Source organism: Chenopodium album, chromosome 14 (assembly GCF_948465745.1).
Source record: "Chenopodium album chromosome 14, dcCheAlbu1.1, whole genome shotgun sequence".
NCBI lineage: Eukaryota > Viridiplantae > Streptophyta > Magnoliopsida > Caryophyllales > Amaranthaceae > Chenopodium > Chenopodium album.
In genome coordinates, this window is record NC_137847.1 from 22,505,444 (window position 1) to 22,515,908 (window position 10,465).

The following is a 10,465-nucleotide window of genomic DNA, read 5'->3' on the forward strand; positions in this document are numbered from 1 at the left end:
CTCTACTTGTAGCCATTTTCAGTTTTTTTTTGTGACCATCTTCCATATCCTAGGGAACACGATCGAAGACAACTCTACTTGTAGCCATCTTCAGTTTTTTGTGACCATCTTCCACATCCTAGGGAACACGATCGAAGACAACTCTGCTTGTAGCCATCTTCAGTTTTTTTGTGACCATCTTCCACATCCTAGGGAACACGATCGAAGATAACACAAGGAGAAAAAGAATTGAGTCAAGAGAGATTTCGCCTACCAATATTACCTTGCAACTAGCTGATAGATTAATTAAGATTCCAAAAGGTAAGGTAGAAGATGTTCCTTTAAGGGTAGGAAAGTTTGTAATTTCGGTTGACTTTGTTGTTCTTGAAATGGATAGGGATTTAGAAACTGCCGACGTTCGTGTTTATCATCATCATAGCTTAAGGTGCAAGCCGATTCCTCCCCTTGAAGCTCAAAAGTGAAGGTATGCAAAAGCCAAGTCTTCAAGGTCGCGCTCTCATGTTGTGTGGGCGTCAAAATTGGTGTTGAACCCACCGTGAAGACTTTTGGAGACTGCCACCCCCAACATGTATCAAGTGGAGCGCACGGGAGCATCAACGATCGCACGAGAAAGAGGTGCCCTGCTCCCAGGCGAGGGCGCGTACGAGGGTGGTGCGGCCGCGCAAGAGAGTGGCGCGGCCGTGCAGCCTTCCTCCCTCTGTTCCATACCCATTTCTTTGCGACCGCGCATGTAGAGGAAAGGGCGCGCCTATTGGGGTTCTTTTTGGACGTTTAACTAACTCGTTCTTTGTTAGTTTTACCCATTTCTTCATTTTTAGAGAGAGAATTGAATTAGAATTTGTAATAGATTGGATTTTTAGAGAGAGAAGCTCAAATTAGGGAAACTTTTGTTCTTAGATTTTAGAGAGAGAAACTTGGTGATTTTGATGAATGCTACTTTCAATCTTCTTCCTCTTTGATTTTAATCAAAGATTTGTAAGAATTCTTTACTCTTTAATGCAATTTTAGCTTTTGATTTTTGAATTTGATTGAATTACTTGTTGTTTGTTTGATTTGATATTTGATAGCTTGAGTATATTTTGAATACAATGTTGATGATGAAATTTGTGATTAGTTTAGTTTTGCTATTCAAATTTGCAATGTGTAGTGAGTAGATTACTTGTTAGGGATAAGGTGAAGCATGTATAAGTGATAATTCATGGCTAATTGGGGGATTTTGATTGATCAACATTGTGATTAAATTGGTTGGTGAAATTTGTGCATGTTTTTGATATCTTGAGGAGTGATCAACCTTAACTATCGAGCTAGATTGCATATGTAACACCCCAATAATTCTCTCTTAAAACCTATAAATACCCTAAACAAAATCCAAGAAAATTACTGGCGTGCTATCGCCACGTGTTCAAACGTTAAGGCTTTATCATAAAATAGCAGCGGAAAAACTAACTCAGTTATAAATAAGTTTCAAAACCAATAACCAAAACTAAATTAAATCTTACAACTTGGAACCATTAAGGCCCTTATTCAAAACCCAATTTAGTTAAAATAGTATAAAATGAAATTGAGTTTAATGAATTCAAAAGTAAGTAGCAAAATAAATAGTGAAAAGTAACCAACACTCCACTCAAAATCCCACAACCTTGATGCAAATGCTGAATGTGTAAGAACATGTGGTTAATCTGCTCCCCAATATTACAAGTGTAAAATTTGGATCGTCACAGGGTCATTGAAAGGCGAAGGCCGTGACCAAAGAAAGACACACACAAAAGCACGCAATCAGCAAAGCTGAGTACATACAAGCTGCGAAATAAAATCAGAAATCCCTAACATGCTACTAATAATCAAACATCATGCATCATTAAATTATAGACTCAACACATGACTCATCTATCAATTTTATTAAGACTTCACTAGTTGGTAGTAGCTAACTCATTTATTTATTCATTAGATTAAGCAATAGACAAGGTTGTCCAACCCATGCTCCATTTGGAACATCAATAAAAGAAAAACCCCATGCCTCCTTTCGGAAATATCAATAAACATCCAACGACCACGGGCGCGACTCCGTGGCCGTAGTTAGTATGAGATCTCATCTAACTTCTAGTTTTGAAAAGTATTTGAAATAAGAGACTCGTAGATCAGACGGCCTCGAGAAAAGTGCACGGCTAATACCCCGTGTACCCCAACCCCTGATTGTCATTACTCCAGATGTGCACAAATCTAGAGTTTTATTGCTCATCCATCTTGCACTTTACGTGATTTACAAGTTTAGAATGGTGATGACTCATATGCAAAATAATATAATCAATCAAATATCACATCATTCCAAGCAATCCAAAGTTCCAATTCAATTCTTGATTTATTAGTGGCAAACAATATTTAGTATTGAATCCTTTAACTACCTCGGTGTATAAACACCTTAAGTGCATAGGGCACTTCAAATCCTGAACCTCATCTTAAAAGACTTTGATGAACTTCCTCTACTCAAATTATAATTAATTCATGAAAGAGTATTAAAAATTAACCTCATGGAACCATTATCAAAATTAATTCCACTTATAGACAACCAAGAATCCATAACCTTTAATTAATCATAACATATCCAATTGATAAGACAATCACTTATACATCACCCACAACCGTAGTCATATACTTATATCTCAAACATGCCTCATAAACAATATACGGAAATCACAATGTATAACCAAACAATTATTCCCAGTCTTCTCTATACATGATACTAAGTTCTTGATATATCCCTAAACATGCATCTAAAGGCAAGGTTTCATAACTCGTACGTACCTTGAATAAACGAATTGGTATGCCGCTTTACTATCTAGGAATCACCTTCAATAAACTCCTCTCCTAAACCAAACAATAACATCTCAATCAATACCCAATCAATCAAATTTACAGCAATACTAACTTACTTTAAAACCTTCAAAATCCAAATCAAACAACACTTTAAAACCTTCCCTTTAGTTAAAATTAAAGGCTTATATTTAGTTCTTTAAATTTTCTTCATAAAAACCTTAAAATACACTCTTATACATGAAATTACAGCAAGTTTAAAGTTTAATAAAAATCTGAAAATTATTTAAAAACCCCTAATAATCTCCTTTTTTAATGGGTGATTAAACCCTCTTTATAAAACATCAAACGTAGTACTTAGAAACTATTTCCAGCACTTTAGATTAAATAAAAAAACCCTTCAAAACTTTATCAACACATCACTTTAATACTCAATTAAAAGTCTCCTAGGAAATAATCACTTCCTAAAAAAACAACAATTAATATTACTAACCCAAGTAATTTCCAACAATATAATATGATGAAAAACCTCTTAAAACTTCAATAAAAACATATATTTATGCTTAATTAACTTTAAACATAATTAATTTTATTAATCAAACTCAAGGATAAAATTTTAAGCATAAAAAACTTCGTTAAAAATCAAAAACAGCCCGAAAATCATATTTAGAGGCTGAATTTGGCCACGAGAGGGTGGTGCTCACTACCAAAAGTAGTGAGTCTTTCTTAAAACGTTGTTTTCACATGAAAAACACTACTTTTTTTATCAAAATCAGATGAGTTCAGAACCTGATCGGGATTAAAACGGGATTAATATTAACGAACGGAAATCTAAAAATTAAAACACGAATTTACGTGTTCAAAATAATCTGGAATTAAGTTAAACTAATCATTAGTTATAATCACCAAAATTTCAAAACATCATTACTATAAAAGCCCTAAATCAATTGTTCGTAAAAACCCTGAATTCGTGATTTTCAATAATTAAAAACCCTAGGTTATAAAATTTACAAAATTTGAAAATTATGACATTTATAAAATCTAAAATTATAAATTTTAATCATCAGAATACAATTTGATACTAATTAAACTAATTTCAAACAATAAAATCAAAACCACAAATTAATAAAACAAAGGAGAAAGAAAATAAGACTAACCTTTTTGTGTGGGAAATTTTTGGGGATTCATGCTGTATTTATAGAGTAGGGAGTGTAGGATTAAATTTGGGCTTATAAAAATGTGGGCTTAAGTTATGGGTTTTGGAATGGGTTATTCCAATAAGAGTATGTAGGAATAATTTACATTGACCAATAATTAATAAACGTTTGGTCCAAAATATATTTTACTTTTATAAAACCTTATACTTAAAATACTTTAACCCTTTAAAATATTTAATTAAAATACTTGAGCCCTTAACAAAACATTTTATTAATACTTAAATACTTTATAAAAAATACATAAAAATACGGGGTATTACAGCATAATAGTTTTCATTGATAAGAAAAATTGATTTGGAAGCTATTATTATCGATTGATCTTGTTTTGCGATTTTCTTTTGAAGTCATTTGTAGAGACATCTAGCTTGACCTTAGGAAATAGCTCTTTAAGTGATTTTGATTGCATTTGTTGCTTTCCCTCTCATTATTCAATTGGTTGAATTCTTCCCCAATTAGTATGATTGTCATGAGTGGATGTCGATCCTAATTCCCTAGCATCTTTAACATCGTTCTTGTATTCATTTAATAGCGTTGTTTAGTTTGCTTAAACCAACCCTTACCTAGGGGATAGCTTAACTTGAGACTTTAGCTTGTACCTCATTCCCTTGGGTTCGACCCGGACTTATCCCTATACTTAGGGTTGGGTTTGGTTTTATAAATTTGGTTTTGATTGGGGATACTTAGAAATCAACGACCTAGGTTTCACCTGCGTCAAGAGGGGTCAAACATCGAGGAGGGGAGCGAGATACCTACGAGAGATTTAGTCACCACTAACATTGATGAATTGATGTGGAATCCGTAGGCTCTAATGTTTTTGCAGGATCAAGAAACGCAAGGAAACGAGTTTGGATCAACTTATGTCTAGCTCCAGCGATGGACTTTCTCCTCCCTCTTATTTGTATTATCCAGCAATTCATAGCGTCTGTATCCCCAATCCCCTTCCTGTTTAGTTCTTGTATCTATAGTACTATATAAAGAGAAAGGACTTCTTGGGTGATAAATTTGCTTTTTTCCAAAATGCCCTTTTCAATTTGCAAAATCATCTCTCTTATCTAAAATTAAAAATTAAGAATTATTTTTAAAAAAAAATACCGATCATAACTACCCTATAATAACTGCTCCACTCCCCATAAAAAAATAAAACTGCTCTTGATTTTTTTTTTGTTGGGAAAAAACTCCTCTTAAATTTGCTCATTTATGGTTTTTTTTTTCTTTTTTTTTTGTGTTTTTCTTTATTTCTCATGCTTTTAGTAAATATTTTATCAGTATTATTAGTTTCACAACTCCTAATACACATGGTTGATAGTGTGCACCTCTTAGCTTGTTAATTTAGTTAAGAGACTTAAGTTTTCTTGTTCTAGTCTCGAGTCAGTTGGGAGCTAGTCTTCTTTTGAACCGTTATAAAAAAAAAAATATTTAACGAAATTATATTTTTGATAAATTTCTCAATTTATATAGTATAGTGATTTCTAAAAAAAAAAATTGATTATTGATATTTAATCAAGATTATATTCATACAAATTATTGCACAAAAATTACATCTTCTTAAAACATATTACATTTATTTTCTTATTATTCTGTTGTTAATTGTGTATCAACATAGGAAATTAAAGGTAAATATTATTGATTATTTATATGGTTATTGATAAATAAAAACCTTATTAAAATAACTTTCTTAAATAAATTATTCTATTTTTTTTAAAAAAAAGATACTAAGGACACATCAGAAAATGACACGTGTCATTGCTGGTGTGTCTTTTAGTATATAACTAGATTAGGTCCCGCGCGCATGCACAGTAATTTTCACTATCTATTATTAGTTTAACACTATATTTTATTATAAAAATAATCTAATTTCATGCAAAATAAGATGAAAAATTCATAATTATAATAATAAAAATAAAATTATATCATACTCCAGAAAATTGTGGGAGTATTACATAATGCACGAGTAATATAAATAATTACATATTACGTCACAAAGCTATATGTAGGCAAATATTATTGCATTTTATTAAATAAAAGAATTATATTTTTGATGAATGTGTACAAATGGAATATAATTACCAAATAGTAAAAGAAATATAATTTCATAGTATTAAGAATCTTACTAACAAACGCCCCCGACATGTTAGATTAACATTTAAAATACTTCCTAAAGTGGTATTAATTTGGGAATGCATGCCAATATCACGCGTCAATCGATATAATTAACATTTATTTTAATTTAATAGTTCTACTTTTAGCTATCTTATCCAACGCCCCAGTTGCTTTCGTTACTTTTCGCCTAGTCTCTAAGAAGCTTGGGCAAAAAAAAAAAAAAAAAAAAAAAAAAAAAAAAAAAAAAAAACTTGGCGGGAAATTTTTTAAAAATAAAGGAGATGACAAATGTCATTCTTGGTTTCACTTTTAATGTTCGGAGAAATATATAGTTATAATTATAGATTTATTTTTTAAAGTCAATTTGATGCAATATAACGTAAAGATGTTTTTATTATTTCATATATACTATAAATTAAATCCATTTGAGTGTAATAAATCAGGAAAAAAATCATTTTAAGCAAATAATGTTAATATTAGTAATAAGAATCTTTAATTGCTATTATAATATTATTGTCTTAAATAATATTTATAATATTATTGTCTTAAATAATTTGTCAATTAAGAAGATATAAAAAGAAAAATAAAGTTAGAATAATAATTATTTTTGGAAATTGAAGAGGTTTTTGGAGGGAAACTAACGACACCAAAAAGTGACATGTGTCATTCCTGGTGTCTGTTTTAGTATTATGTTATTGATTAATGATATTTTTGCAGTAAAACAGCCTCAAAGCAAAAATTACATCCAAATTTGAACTCTATTGATCATTCTAAATCTTAAACGTTTGGGTGTTAGAATTTGATCTATTAACTAAGTTTTTTTTATAACTAGGTTAGGTCCCGTGTCATACACGGTAATTTTTCAATAACTATAAATAAAATTAACATTATATACTTTCGTATGTTACGTACATTCTTATCAATTGAATACTAAAAACAACAAAAATGGCAAGAAAAAATCACAGTAAGAATCATCAACATGTGTCATTTTTAGCAATTATTATTGAAGTTTCTATTGAGTGTTAATTGATTGAAATTCTAATCATAAATTATTCAAGGAAATAAAAAAAAATGTATCATTTGTTGATTTGATATTCGCATTTCATTGTTTAAGCTTGTACCTTCTATTACATAATAAAAAAAATTAAAAAAAATCAAGAAAAAAACTATATAATCTTGTTGTAATAAATGTATGTTGTACATAATTTATGTCTTTCTTTTTATAGTTGTCAATAAATATATTTTGGAAAGATACATCAAATCTTCAATTACACTTTGTATGTAATAATTACCTTATATATATATGTAAAAAGATTTATTTTTGAAATTGAATTTTTTTACAAAAAAAAAAATAAAAAAAAAAACTACTAAGGACACACCAGGATATGACACGTGTCATTGCTGGTGTGTCTTTTAGTATATAGTTATTGATGATTAAATGATTTAGCATTACACTGTAATAGTTTAATAGAATTTGATTGCTTAGGGGGTCTCATTCTTACAAAATTATCATTTGTTATGAGTCTAAGGGTATTTGGTGCATTATTTTACAAACCTCAAGAATACACGATGCATTTGATTAAGGGTACACGGTGCATTTTTAGAAACCTCAGGGGAGAGGGGTACTCAAAACAATTTCCGAAGAAAGAATTATTTTTTTTGAACCATTTCCCAAAAAAATAATTAGAAATAATATATACGGCAAATTTCAAGTACTGGTTTATTTATTTATTTATTTATTTTGTTTCTGAGGGATTCAAGTACTAACTTTTTTTTTTTTTTTTCTTTTACAACAGCAGAAACACAAACAGACATACAAAAAACTAGAACACAACAAAGGGAAGGGGAGTTTATCTATGGACCTTTTCTGGATAGTCAAGGAAATTCGGAAACTTTGTTCCTCTTTAGTTACGACATACTACCTCTGTTAATTTTTATTTGCAACTTTGGGGTATTATTTGTGAGATATAAAATATTCCAAAATTACACATAAAAATTAACGGAGGTAGTATTTACAATTAATTGATGAGAAAACTAGGTGGATGTAGTCACATTGATTAAAACACGTATTTTGTGTTATTATTTTACTTTTCTTTATTTTCTTTCTTGATATATAGAATTTTCAATAGTGATTGCTCAAGGGCTTGTTCTGATTTATTGAACTGAAGTGAAACGAACTGAACTGAATATTTTATGAGAAAAGGAAATTAAGAACTAAACTGAATTGAACTGAAATTAAGCCGAAGAGAACATACCCTTAATGATTTTTGACATGATACACATTTGGGCTATAAGCCTAATAACGATTTTATAGATTAATCTTCCCATAAAAAAGCATAAAGAGTGGTCCCTCACCCCCCCCCCCCCCAATTTTGACCTTGAAATTGGACCATTATGAACCAAAATAACCTCAAAATCTTAATCGAACAATTTTCTCAGCTTAAAAATAACAAAATCTTTTATTTTTTTCACACAAAACAAGATATTCCTGGCATTAATTTTGCCAAGTTTGACATTAAGTTGTACACTTAAAAGCTAAAATGACCATAAAATTTTATAAGAACATTTTTTCCGGCTCAAATTGAGATTATAGAAAGTGTTCTTTTTTTTAAACATCACATGCCTAACAAAGTAACAAGTGGTCAACACTATACTTCGGTGGTCAACTCCCGAAAAATGAAGGTCCCTTCTTACAACCTACGCATAAAAGCACTGGCGGATCTAGGGGGTACATAGAGTTACAGTTGTACCCCCATTCTGCCAAAAAAAAAAGTCTGGTAAGAAAAGAGACCGCATTTATCAAAGAGGTGGTCTCTTAGGTTCTGTAATGTAGCTAGTTATTCAGCCCGCCTTTTTGTGTAACATCAAAGAGATCGCCTACTTAAAAAACAGGTCTCTTAGCCTCTTTGGTGATAATTTTAAGTTTTGCAGCGGGAGATTAGTATTTCAATCAAAGAGAGCTGTTGTTCTAGATAACAGGTCCCTTAAATAATCTCTATTTTTTCTCTCCCAAACATATTTAGTTACTCAATAATAAGACTTATCGTCGGAGGATGGGATGTATTATACACGCCATTAGTAATACAAAGTAAAATGATTTATGACTTATTAATTCAAAATTTAGCTAGGAAAAAATTATTGCAATTTACATTATTTTGTAAATTTTTTTTTTGTCGAAATTCATTTCGTACCCCCATTTCACAAATCCTGGATCCGCCACTGCATAAAAGGTTCTTTTTACCACTTATAAAAAACCAAAGTAGTGTATTAAAAACTAATACCGTCATTTTTTAAGTTGACATGTTTTGACTTTAACACAATTCAAACCATTTCCTTTGATCGTGTATTGTGATTTATACCATATGACAAAAGGTAATTACAATATGTGAAATATTGTTATATTCATCACGATATATATTTTTATGTTTATTGGTAATTAAAGGTGTTAATGATTGAATTTGTACATTAGTAAATGTAACTAAATAAACGTGTCAAGTAAAATGAAGAAATACGAAAAAATAAAGAAAAATGTTATTCATAGCCCTAAAAATTATGTATAAAAAGTTAAAAGAGGAAAGTATTAACAAAATGTATTTATTAATTACACTTATTTACGCGTAATTTTGTCATGCATTCCTAAACTAACACGAGTACTATAAAAGAAAAGATATTTAATGCTTAGGGTTACATATAGCATTACCTAAAAATAAATGGTGCGATAATTAAGTCAGGTAGAAAAAATATTCAGGGAATGTTTAGTAAGTCCTAATTAAAACCACATTGATATCCGTTGACACCTACAACTCTTCAATACTGGCATCAGTCAAAGAGTAATAAACAACCTTTACTTGTAAAGACTAAAGAGGATGCAATCTGCCTATAGTCATTTCGGCCATGATGGTCCTGATTTTTTTTTGCCTTCCTGTATCAGACTAGCAACTTGAACTAAACAAAAATATTTTTTTTTTTTCTTTTTTTTTTTTTTTAAAAAAAAGAGTACTGTGACAGCATCGTGCTTCATCTGCTTATCAGTCAACCAGGCCTAATAAATCTCGAGATATTTGTTCCAAATTAGTACATCCGAAACTTATAGTCATGTTGATGGTTAACGATAGATTAGCCTGACAACTAATTCCGGACAAATGGTTGTTCTTTCTTTCTTGGAGAAATGAACCATCTAACATTGAGTCACTTCTTTCAACTTTTGTTTTTAGAAGTGTGTACGTAGACAGTCGTTTTGGCAGTACAAAATCTGATTCCCAGCACTAACATTATAGGTCGTGAGATACTCGATACTTATTTCTACTTTCTCATATTTGTTGTCTGATTCTTTAGTG